Below are 13,588 nucleotides of genomic sequence, written 5' to 3' on the forward strand. Positions count from 1 at the left end.
GCCCTCAAATCGTATAGTCAAGCCGGTTGAACTTTCGGATACACCTTCAGCCGACCACACGCGATGCTCTTATTCCAGTATGCGTTCACACAATTCCACCTATCCGCTTGCTGTCTTCTCTCTTCCAAGCATCATTTCTGGTTTGCTCATTCGTGTCACTGCTAACCGAGTCACCCGGCCCACAGTCCGCATTCAGCTCCAACTTCGTTTCTCATACAATCCGTGTCCTATCTTCAGACCTGTGTTCAATGGCTCTTCCAGCGGCCATTTGTGCTGAATCTCGGGCCCGCCATTGCTTCTTCATAGTTCGAAGGTTCACCGTTGTCTAACAACATGATTTCCAGACAGGGTTGCCGTACCACTCTGGTGCGGAACGTGTCCTTGTGGACCTACGAAGTTCAGTAGCAACTTGATCTGAAGTTTCATGATCATCATCATTAACTTCCTCTCTAGTCGGTGCAGGCACCTCAGGAACATTTTCTTGAGCTGCGCCACTTACCGGTTCAAGAGGTAATACTTCATCAAGTTCTACTTTCCTCCCACTTACTTCTTTCGAGAGAAACTCTTTCTCTAGAAAGGACCCATTCTTGGCAACAAAGATCTTGCCTTCGGATCTGAGGTAGAAGGTATACCCAACAGTTTCTTTAGGGTATCCTATGAAGACGCATTTTTCCGACTTGGGTTCGAGCTTTTCAGGTTGAAGTTTCTTGACATAAGCATCGCATCCCCAAACTTTTAGAAACGACAGCTTAGGTTTCTTCCCAAACCATAATTCATACGGTGTCGTCTCAACAGATTTCGACGGAGCCCTATTTAAAGTGAATGCGGCAGTCTCTAAAGCATAGCCCCAAAATGAGCGGTAAATCGGTAAGAGACATCATAGATCGCACCATATCTCAATAGAGTGCGATTACGACGTTCGGAGACACCATTACGCTGAGGTGTTCCAGGCGGCGTTAGTTGTGAAACTATTCCACATTTTCTTAAGTGTGTGCCAAATTCGTGACTCAAGTACCTTCTCCTCCACGATCTATGTCCATCGATTTGTGATCAAATTCGTGATAATATTCTCCCACTCTGATCGCAAGAACTTGATTTTCCTGTCACGTTGATTCTCAACCTCATCTGAATATTCCTTGAACTTTTCAAAGGTCTCAGTGACTTGTGTTTCATAAGTTAAGAACTATGCACACCATATCTACGTCAACGTCTAAGTCAGTGTAGTTTGTGAGAGAAGCATAACTGAGTATAGCCAGCGCGAGCTCTTCCAATGCTCATTGGACCGCACCTATCTCAGTTATGCTTTGAATTTCCATAAAGTTGAGGCTGCTCCCTCCAATTAGTTCCGCTAAAAACAAATCGGAGTTTGTGTGCTCATTTAACCCATGACGAAGCTTATGGTATCGCACGGATGTCGACGTTCTTCTTGTTTTTGCGTAAGCTGAATTCATAATCTCTATAAGTGAACTCTATCCATCTCATGAAGTGAGCTCATACTTTCATTGTGTGCGTTTAGGAGCGAGACCTATGTGACCAAATTGGCGATGCATATGTGCTATTTAAGTGAGTAGGACTACGAGATGGTTATCAATGCTTACTTGCTTTGTGATAGTTCGCGCCTAATCAGATGTGTGCAAGCTGAGTTACCAGTCGTCTCGCTCCTAACTGAGTGAGTATGACCACTTCACGGCTCAGAGGCATCACCTCAGTGATACGAGTCATTGTTACTCATATAATTTAATGACCATAGCGCGATTATTCTCGATTTATGAATGTAGGACACATAATCTCAATCATTGAATGAGATCTCCTGAGTAATCTCTACTTGTTATCTTATATTGCCTTACAAAAGGTGGCTACTAGCACTATAAGCTAATTATTGAAGGTGTTTGAAAACTAATCCGTAGGTGAATGTAGATGACGAACAACTTTCAAGAGAGTAGCGTCAGCTCGATGGCAGGCTCGATCATATCAGAAGCCTTGGTCCATGCCGCACGCGTCATCGTCGCACTCGTACGTCTTACTGCGCAGCGTCTCAACGTGGCTGTTGATATGCCGCAGCTCCTGCCCTTTGAGTTACTAAAAATGTGAGCAACCGCCACCCAAGGTAATCATAATAACCCAGTTGACGCTACTACGATATCTGCAGGTAATGTGTCCAAACCGTATCGAATTAGGATGCTATATCACAGGTAGACACTTAGTGTTGCTTGGCCTTTTATATCCATTCGCAGGCTATTATTTGGGCAGTTCCGCTCTTCCACTATGTGTGACCACTTCTCTTGCAAAACCGCATCTCATGTCTCGGCTGGTTCCATTATTTGGCGTGTCTTTCCGCGGTCAGCCCTCGTGCGCATTACCGTGAACATTCGTTTGCAGCTCACACAATTGCTCGCTCCTCCCTTATCCTGTAGGTTCTGTTCTTATACCGCTTCTTGCCCTCTTCATGTGGAACTTATGATAGTCATCCATGCAACACTTGATGTTCCTTATCTGCACTCTCCTGCCTTCTGCTGATGTTCAGTCGAGTTGAATTTACGCTACTGGATATCTATACTCTGTTCTCGTCCCCTGTAACAACCTATGGAAGTTGGCATGGCATTAAAGCTCTGCCATGTAAGCTTCGGTTGTAGCACAGCGCACTGAAGTGATACTCTGTCAATGACTGCGGCAGTCTGGAAGAGATTAACTTCCCACTTGATCCAAGGCCGGCTAGTATGCTCAAATCCAGCCACATCAGTGCTTGCGTCAGTGATGACACCTCAGACGGACCGAGACATATTGTGTCCTCCTACTCGTATAGCGCTGGAAGAATTGTGGAGAAAAGAATTGTGTTTTATATTTTTTCTCATACTAAAATCCCCTTTCCCTAGGAGAACCACCGATGTTGCCCACCTGTCGTCTCATGTGCAATAGGCTCTGAAAGAACCATCTTATCAGCTCTAGGACCTGAACCAGTCCACTTAGTCGAATCGAGTACTTCATATGCTACCGTGGGGTCTGGTCTCAAACGAGTGCGAGTTTTTCAGAGAGTCCTCTGGCGTGCTAAGCTATAAAGATGCCGCACTGAAGAGGGAGTATCCAGCACGTCTGCCAAGCGTTCATACGTCTTGGTTCTGGGACGGGTGCGTCACCTAGCGGTGCTTCTAGGACATAATCTTTCTTGGCAGCTATGAGGATGATCCTCAGGTTCCGGACCCAGTCCGTATAGTTGCTGCCATCATCTTTCAGCTTGGTTTTCTCTAGGAACGCGTTGAAGTTGAGGACAATGTGGGCCATTTGATCTACAAGACATATTGTAAAGATTTTAGACTAAGTTGATGATAATTAAGTTCATCTAATCAACTTACTCAATGAACTCCCACTCAGATAGACATCCCTCCAGTCATCTAAGTGAAACATGATCCGAGTTAACTAGGTCGTGTCCGATCATCACGTGAGACGGACTATCGAACATCGGTGAACATCTTCATGTTGATCGTATCTTCTATACGGCTCATGCTCGACCTTTCGGTCTTCCGTGTTCCGAGGTCATGTCTGTACATGTTAGGCTCGTCAAGTCAACCTAAGTGTATTGCGTGTGTAAATCTGGCTTACACCCGTTGTATTCGAACGTTAGAATCTATCACACCCGATCATCACGTGGTGCTTCAAAACAATGAACGTTCGCAATGGTGCACAGTTAGGGGGAACACTTTCTTGAAATTATTACGAGGGATCATCTTATTTAAGCTACCGTCGTTCTAAGCAAATAATATGTAAAACATGATAAACATCACATGCAATCAAATAGTGACATGATATGGCCAATATCATTTGCTCCTTTTGATCTCCATCTTCGGGGCTCCATGATCATCATTGTCACCGGCATGACACCATGATCTCCATCATCGTGTCTTCTTGAAGTTGTCTCGTCTCTATTACTTCTACTACTATGGCTAACACTTTAGCAATAAAGTAAAGTAATTACATGACGTTATGTTGACATGCAGGTCATAAATAAATAAAGACAACTCCTATGGATCCTGCCGGTTTTCATACTCATCGACATGCAAGTCGTGATTCCTATTACAAGAACATGATCATCTCATACATCACATATATCATTCATCACATCCTTTGGCCATATCACATCACAAAACACTTGCTGCAAAAACAAGTTAGATGTCCTCTAATTGTTGTTGCAAGTTTTTAAGTGGCTACTATAGGTTTCTGGCAAGAACGTTTCTTACCTACGCCAAAACCACAACGTGAATTGCTAATTTCTATTTACCCTTCATAAGGACCCTGTTCATCGAATCCGATCTGACTAAAGTGGGAGAGACAGACACCCACCAGCCACCTTATGCAACTAGTGCATGTCAGTCGGTGGAACCAGTCTCACGTAAGCGTACGTATAAGGTCGGTCCAGGCCGCTTCATCCCACGATGCTGCCGAATCAAGATAAGACTAGTAATAGGAAGCAAATTGACAATATCGACGCCCACAACTGCTTTGTGTTCTACTCGTGCATAGTAACTACGCATAGACCTAGCTCTGATACCACTGTTGGGGAACGTACCAGAATTCTAAAATTTTCTACACATCACCAAGATCATCTATGGAGTCATCTAGCAACGAGGAAGAGAGGAGTGCATCTACATACCCTTGTAGATCGCGTGCGGAAGCGTTCAAGAGAACGGGGTTGATGGAGTCGTACTCGACGTGATCCAAATCACCGATGACCAAGTGCCGAACGGACGGCACCTCCGCGTTCAACACATGTACGGTTGGAAGACGTCTCCTCCAACTTGATCCAGCAAGAGGGGAGGAGAGGTTGATGAAGATCCAGCAGCACGACGGCGTGGTGGTGGAAGCAACGGTGATCTCGGCAGGGCTTCGCCAAGCGCAGGGAGACGGAGGAGTGTCACGGGAGGGAGAGGGAGAGGCCAGGGGCTTGCGTGCGGCTGCCCTCCCTCCCCCCACTATATATAGGGTGCCTAGGGGGGCGCGGCCCTAGGAGATCCAATCTCCTAGGGGGGCGGCCAAGGGGGTGCCTTGCCCCCCAAGGCAAGGGTGGCGCCCCCACCCCTAGGGTTTCTAACCCTAGGCGCAGGGGGAGGCCCAAGGGGGGCGCACCAGCCCACTAGGGGCTGGTTCCCCTCCCACTTCAGCCCATGGGGCCCTCCGGATAGGTGGCCCCACCCGGTGGACCCCCGGGACCCTTCCGGTGGTCCCGGTACAATACCGGTGACCCCCGAAACCTTCCCGATGGCCGAAACTGGACTTCCTATATATAAATCTTTACCTCCGGACCATTCCGGAACTCCTCGTGACGTCCGGGATCTCATCCGGGACTCCGAACAACTTTCGGGTTACCGTGTGCTAATATCTCTACAACCCTAGCGTCACCGAACCTTAAGTGTGTAGACCCTACGGGTTCGGGAGACATGCAGACATGACCGAGAAGCCTCTCCGGTCAATAACCAACAGCGGGATCTGGATACCCATGTTGGCTCCCACATGCTCCTCGATGATCTCATCGGATGAACCACGATGTCGAGGATTCAATCAATCCGTATACAATTCCCTTTGTCAATCGGTACGTTACTTGCCCGAGACTCGATCGTCGGTATCCCAATACCTTGTTCAGTCTCGTTACCGGCAAGTCACTTTACTCGTACCGTAATGCATGATCCCGTGATCAACCACTTGATCACATTGAGCTCATTATGATGATGCATTACCGAGTGGGCCCAGAGATACCTCTCCGTCATACGGAGTGACAAATCCCAGTCTCGATTCGTGCCAACCCAACAGACACTTTCGGAGATACCTGTAATGTACCTTTATAGTCACCCAGTTATGTTGTGACGTTTGGCACACCCAAGGCACTCCTACGGTATCCGGGAGTTGCACAATCTCATGGTCTAAGGAAATGATACTTGACATTCAGAAAAGCTACAGCAAACGAACTACACGATCTTTGAGCTAAGCTTAGGATTGGGTCTTGTCCATCACATCATTCTCCTAATGATGTGATCCCGTTATCAATGACATCCAATGTCCATAGTCAGGAAACCATGACTATCTTTTGATCAACGAGCTAGTCAACTAGAGGCTCACTAGGGACGTGTTGTGGTCTATGTATTCACACATGTATTACGATTTCCGGATAACACAATTATAGCATGAACAATAGACAATTATCATGAACAAAGAAATATAATAATAACCATTTTATTATTGCCTCTAGGGCATATTTCCAACAAGACCCCCCATACTGTTCGGGCAAGTGGACATGTAAAAAATAGATGATTAGCATCTTCCATGCTATTGCAAAAGGAACAGGCAGGATTTCCAGGCCAGTTCCTTTTACGCAAGTTATCTCGTGTAAGCACGGCATTTTGAAACAACTGCCACATGAAGATTTTAATTTTTAAAGGAATACTGACTTTCCAAATCCATTTGTTATTCGGACCAGCTAAATCCCTTTCTAGCCACTCATAAACTGATTTGGTGGAAAACCTCTTCTTCTTATTAAGGCTCCATGTAACTACATCAGGGGAGGTGTTTAGGGTATATTTTTTAGCCTCAGCAACAACCCAATCCCACTGATTATTAACCTCTCCAAACAGTCTACGTCTGAACCCCAGTTTATAGTTTTTCGTCACAAACTCAGCAATAGTCTCATCCTGATCATTGCATATACTATATAAAACAGGCAACTTATCTCACAAAGGTTTTTTCATTCAGCCATGGGTCGTGCCACACCCTAGCCAGATTACCATTATTGATCTGGATAGCCCTTCCAGCCATATATGTCTCCTTTACTTTCATTATAGCCTTCCAGCAAGGAGAATCCGAAAAGTGGCTACGAATATTAGCTACAGTTCTATTTTTAAATTATTTGGCACGAATAATACGTTGCCACAGCCCATCACTAGTCTCGAGCTTCGACCACCATTTAGTTAAGAGGCTAATATTTTGCTTATGGAGATCTTTGAGACCCAATCCCCCAATACTTTTGGATCGGCAAACCCTAGCCCATTTCACCATATGATAAGCACGCTTCTTATTTTTTCTCCTCCAAAAAAATCTTCTATGGTGCTTATCCATTTTGTCAATAAAAGTTTTATTGAACAAAAACATTGACATAAGATATGATGGGATTCCATCTAGACTAGAATTCAACAGGGTTAATCTAGCCCCAGATGATGCCGAATATGCAATCCAAGCATCAAGTTTTTTTATCATCTTAGCATCCAAAAAATCCAACTCTATATTTTTCAAAGTGGAGTAAGTGATCGGGTCACCTAGGTATCTCATAGGTAATTTCCCCACCTGACACCCAAACATATCAGCGTATGTTGAATCAATCTCATTATCCCCACCTATAACAACAATCTCACTCTTATCAAAGTTAATTTTCAACCCCGACATTAGTTCAAATAAGTATAGTAGGAGTTTAACATTGACAGCCTTGGTAATATCATGCTCGAAGTAGATAACAGTATCATCCGCATATTGTAAAATACCCACACCATTCTCAATCAGATCAGAGGCCAACCCTTTAATGAGACCATTTTTTTGGGCAGAAGTCATCATCTTAGTTAGGCATTCTGCCGCAAGATTAAAGAGGAAAGGAGAGTGTGGATCTCCCTGCCTGACCCCTTTCGCGCTTTGAATATAAGGACCCAACTCATCATTGATTTTAACACTAACCGTCCCATTCTTAAGAATTTGAGCTACCCAATCACACCATTTTTGGTTAAACCCACGTTTTTCATGACATTCAAGCAGGAACTCCCAATTGACTTTGTCATAGGCTTTCTCGAAGTCAAGCTTAAGAACAACCCCAACCTATTTTTTAACATGAGTATGGTGCAAAACTTCACGCAAAGATAATATGCCATCTACTATATGCCTCCCTTTGATGAATGCGTTTTGCTGAATGCTGAATAGTTTATAAGCATACTTACTGGCCCTAATGTCCATAACCTTGGTAATAAGTTTGTATGGACAACGAAGCAAACATATTGACCTATATTGCTGGATCTTACTAGCGTCAGCAGATTTCGGTAGAAGGGTAATAATGCCATAATTCAACCTTTGCACATCCAGTCTCCCTTCATAAAACCATTCAAATAATGCCAATAAGTCCTGGGCTACAACATCCCAACAATGTTGATAGAATTCAACAGGTATATTATCCGGTCCAGGGGCACGGTTAGATTTCATATCAAAAAGGGCCTTTTTAATTTCATCAATAGAAAAAGGTCGTGTCAAGTCATCATTATCCTCAGGAGTAATTTTTTCCTCTTGTGACCAAAGGTTTTCATCTATATGACATAGATTACCAGGGGCTGGTCCAAAAAGATTTTTATAGTATTCGTAGCATGAGCTAAGAGGTTTTTAGTCCCTTCGATAATAGTTGCTCCACACTTCAGTGAAACCATCGAATGTTTCCTACGTCTCCCATTGGCCACTTTATGGAAAAAAACCAGTATTATTGTCTCCTTTTAGCAGCCACCTCTCATTAGAAAATTGGTGCCAAAAAAGCTCTTCCTCCACATACATATTATTCAGTTCATTCAATATTTCCAGCTTTCTGGTATAAGCCTCACCACACAGCCCAACAGTTTCCTCAAGCTTTTCCAATTCTTGCAATTCAAGTTTGATAATTTTTCTCTTAATCTTGTTGTGCCCAAAAATGTTAGAACCCCACCCTTTAAAAAACTTCTTAACTCTTTTCAGTTTAATATTCAGGGTATCTATGGGATCATCAGTATACACAGGTTTCGACCAAATATCAGCAACCAAAGGTAGGAAGGTTGGGTTATTCAGCCAGTTATTATCAAATCTAAAGCACCTATTCCCTGGTGCTCTAGTTGCAGCCCTCCCCCCATCCAATAACAGGGGATTGTGATCAGTTAGGTCCTTAACTAATTTGTTAACCGAGACAAGAGGATATAAGTCCTCCCATTCAGGTGACATTAAAACTCTATCCAGCTTCTCCAGAGTGGGATTCTCCTGCTTGTTCGACCACGTGTACACCCCTCCAGACATGCAGATCTCCCTAAGCCCAAGCAAGTGGATGACAGAATTAAAAACATCCGAGAAATGAGACATGGGCGTCTTTTTATTCTTCTCACCGCTGTGACGAAGAATATTAAAATCCCCACCCACTAAGTAAGGGATCTGAGTGGCATGACACATATGAGATAATTCAGCAATAAACTCGGGCTTACTCTCATCCTGGGCTGTTCCATATACTACCATCAAGGACCAGCAACCTGTCCATGGAAGAGGATCACATAACACAGATCAATAATTCTAGAAATGACACCTTTTCTTTTTTCTTTTTGCGAGGGTCTACAGATGACATTTGAAACACCCTGATCCCTCTGTGCTTAAGGTAAGCAGCAAGCAGGTGCAGGCTGGTGCATTGCGATGAATGAAAGAGGTAAATGATCGAACCTTTGGAGTCAAGGGACGTGGCGACGAGGTTCTTGTTGGAACGTAGTAATTTCAAAAAAATTCCTACGCACACGCAAGATCATGGTGATGCATAGCAACGAGAGGGGAGAGTGTGATCTACGTACCCTTGTAGATCGACAACGGAAGCGTTTGGTTGATGTAGTCGTACGTCTTCACGGCCCGACCGATCAAGCACCGAAACTACGGCACCTCCGAGTTCTAGCACACGTTCAGCTCGATGACGATCCCCGGACTCCGATCCAGCAAAGTGTCGGGGAAGAGTTCCGTCAGCACGACGGCGTGGTGACGATCTTGATGTACTACTGTCGCAGGGCTTCGCCTAAGCACCGCTACAATATTATCGAGGACTATGGTGGCAGGGGGCGCCGCACACGGCTAAGAATATGATCACGTGGATCAACTTGTGTTCCTCTGGGGTGCCCCTGCCTCCGTATATAAAGGCTCAAGGGGGTGCGGCCGGCCTAGAGAGGCGCGCCAGGAGGAGTCCTACTCCCTCCGGGAGTAGGATTCCCCCCCCCATCCTAGTTGGAATAGGATTCGCGGAGGGGGGAAAAGAAAGGGGGCCGGCCCCCTCTCCTTGTCCTATTCGGACCAAGGGAGGGGAGGGGCGCGCGGCCCATCTCAGGCTGCCTCTTCTCTTTTCCACTAAGGCCCACTAAGGCCCATATAGCTCCCGGGGGGTTCCGGTAACCTCCCGGTACTCCGGTAAAATCCCGATTTCACCCGGAACACTTCCGATATCCAAACATAGGCTTCCAATATATCAATATTTATGTCTCGACCATTTCGAGACTCCTCGTCATGTCCGTGATCACATCCGGGACTCCGAACAACCTTCGGTACATCAAAATGCATAAACTCATAATATAACTGTCATCGAACCTTAAGCGTGCGGACCCTACGGGTTCGAGAACAATGTAGACATGACCGAGACATGTCTCCGGTCAATAACCAATAGCGGGACCTGGATGCCCATATTGGCTCCTACATATTCTACGAAGATCTTTATCGGTCAGACCGCATAACAACATACGTTGTTCCCTTTGTCATCGGTATGTTACTTGCCCGAGATTCGATCGTCGGTATCCAATACCTAGTTCAATCTCGTTACCGGCAAGTCTCTTTACTCGTTCTGTAATACATCATCGCAACTAACTCATTAGTTGCAATGCTTGCAAGGCTTAAGTGATGTGCATTACCGAGAGGGCCCAGAGATACCTCTCCGACAATCGGAGTGACAAATCCTAATCTCGAAATACGCAACCCAACATGTACCTTTGGAGACACCTGTAGAGCACCCTTTATAATCACCCAGTTACGTTGTGACGTTTGGTAGCACACAAAGTGTTCCTCCGGCAAACGGGAGTTGCATAATCTCATAGTCATAGGAACATGTATAAGTCATGAAGAAAGCAATAGCAACATACTAAACGATCGGGCTAAGCTAACGGAATGGGTCATGTCAATCACATCATTCTCCTAATGATGTGATCTCGTTAATCAAATGACAACTCATGTCTATGGTTAGGAAACATAACCATCTTTGATCAACGAGCTAGTCAAGTAGAGGCATACTAGTGACACTCTGTTTGTCTATGTATTCACACATGTATTATGTTTCCGGTTAATACAATTCTAGCATGAATAATAAACATTTATCATGATATAAGGAAATAAATAATAACTTTATTATTGCCTCTAGGGCATATTTCCTTCAGTCTCCCACTTGCACTAGAGTCAATAATCTAGATCACATCACCATGTGATTAACATCGATAGTTCACATCATCATGTGATTAACACCCATAGTTCACATCGCCATGTGACCAACACCCAAAGGGTTTACTAGATTCAGTAATCTAGTTCACATCGCTATGTGATTAACACCCAAAGAGTACTAAGGTGTGATCATGTTTTGCTTGTGAGAGAATCTTAGTCAACGGGTCTGCCACATTCAGATCCGCATGTATTTTGCAAATTTCTATGTCAACAATGCTCTGCATGGAGCTACTCTAGCTAATTGCTCCCACTTTCAATATGTATCTAGATGAGACTTAGAGTCATCTAGATTAGTGTCAAAACTTGCATCGGCGTAACCCTTTACGACGAACCTTTTTTCACTTCCATAATCGAGAAACATATCCTTATTCCACTAAGGATAATTTTGACCGCTGTCCAGTGATCTACTCCTAGATCACTATTGTACTCCCTTGCCAAACTCAGTGTAGGGTATACAATAGATCTGGTACACAGCATGGCATACTTTATAGAACCTATGGCAAGGCATAGGGAATGACTTTCATTCTCTTTCTATCTTCTGCCGTGGTCGGGCTTTGAGTCTTACTCAATTTCACACCTTGTAACACAGGCAAGAACTCTTTCTTTGACTGTTCCATTTTGAACTACTTCAAAATCTTGTCAAGGTATGTACTCATTGAAAAAACTTATCAAGCATCTTGATCTATCTCTATAGATCTTGATGCTCAATATGTAAGCAGCTTCACCGAGGTCTTTCTTTGAAAAACTCCTTTCAAATTCCTTATATGCTTTGCAGAATAATTCTACATTATTTCCGATCAACAATATGTCATTCACATATACTTATCAGAAATGTGTAGTGCTCCCACTCACTTTCTTGTAAATACAGGCTTCACCGCAAGTCTGTATAAAACTATATGCTTTGATCAACTTATCAAAGCGTATATTCCAACTCCGAGATGCTTGCACCAGTCCATAGATGGATCGCTGGAGCTTGCATATTTTGTTAGCACCTTTAGGATTGACAAAACCTTCTGGTTGCATCATATACAACTCTTCTTTAAATCCATTAAGGAATGCAGTTTTGTTTATCCATTTGCCAGATTTCATAAAATGCGGCAATTGCTTAACATGATTCGGACAGACTTAAGCATAGATACGAGTGAGAAAATCTCATCGTAGTCAACACCTTGAACTTGTCGAAAACCTTTTTTCGACAATTCTAGCTTTGTAGATAGTAACACTACTATCAGTCCGTCTTCCTCTTGAAGATCCATTTATTTTCTATGGCTCGCCGATCATCGGGCAAAGTCATCAAAGTCCATACTTTGTTCTCATACATGGATCATATCTCAGATTTCATGGCCTCAAACCATTTCACGGAATCTGGGCTCATCATCGCTTCCTCATAGTTCGCAAGTTCGTCATGGTCTAGTAACATGACTTCCAGAACAGGATTACCGTACCACTCTGGTGCGGATCTCACTCTGGTTTACCTACGAGATTCGTTAGTAACTTGATCTGAAGTTACATGATCATCATCATTAGCTTCCTCACTAATTGGCGTAGTAGTCACAAGAACAGATTTCTGTGATGAACTACTTTTCCAATAAGGGAGAAGTACAATTACCTTATCAAGTTTCTACTTTCCTCCCACTCACTTCTTTCGAGAGAAACTCCTTCTCTAGGAAAGGATCTTCCCAAGCAAACGAATAGCTCTGCCTTTCGGATCTGTGATAGAAGGTGTACCCAACATTTCTTTTGGTATCCTATGAAGACGCACTTCTCCGATTTGGGTTTGAGCTTATCAGGTTGAAAGTTTTTCACATAAGCATTGCAACCTCAAACTTTAAGAAACGACAGCTTAGGTTTCTTGCCAAACCATAGTTCATACGGTGTCGTCTCAACGGATTTAGATGGTGCCCTATTTAACGTGAATGCAGCTGTCTCTAATGCATAACCCCAAAACGATAGTGGTAGATTGGGTAAGGAGACATCATAGGATCGCACCATATCTAATAAAGTACGGTTATGACGTTCGGACACACCATTACACTGTGGTGTTCCAGGTGGCGTGAGTAGTGAAACTATTTCACATTGTTTTAATTGAAGGCAAACTCGTAACTCAAATATTTCTCTTGATCATCGTAGAAACTTTATTTTCTTGTTACGATGATTTTCCACTTCACTCTGAAATTCTTTGAACTTTTCAAATGTTTCAGACTTGTGTTTCATCAAGTAGATATACCCATATCTGCTCAAATCATCTGTGAAGGTTCAGAAAATAACGATACCCGCCGCGAGCCTCAACACTCATCGGATCACATACATCAGTATGTATTATCTTCGC

Source organism: Triticum urartu, chromosome 2, assembly GCF_003073215.2.
Source record: "Triticum urartu cultivar G1812 chromosome 2, Tu2.1, whole genome shotgun sequence".
NCBI classification, from domain to species: domain Eukaryota; kingdom Viridiplantae; phylum Streptophyta; class Magnoliopsida; order Poales; family Poaceae; genus Triticum; species Triticum urartu.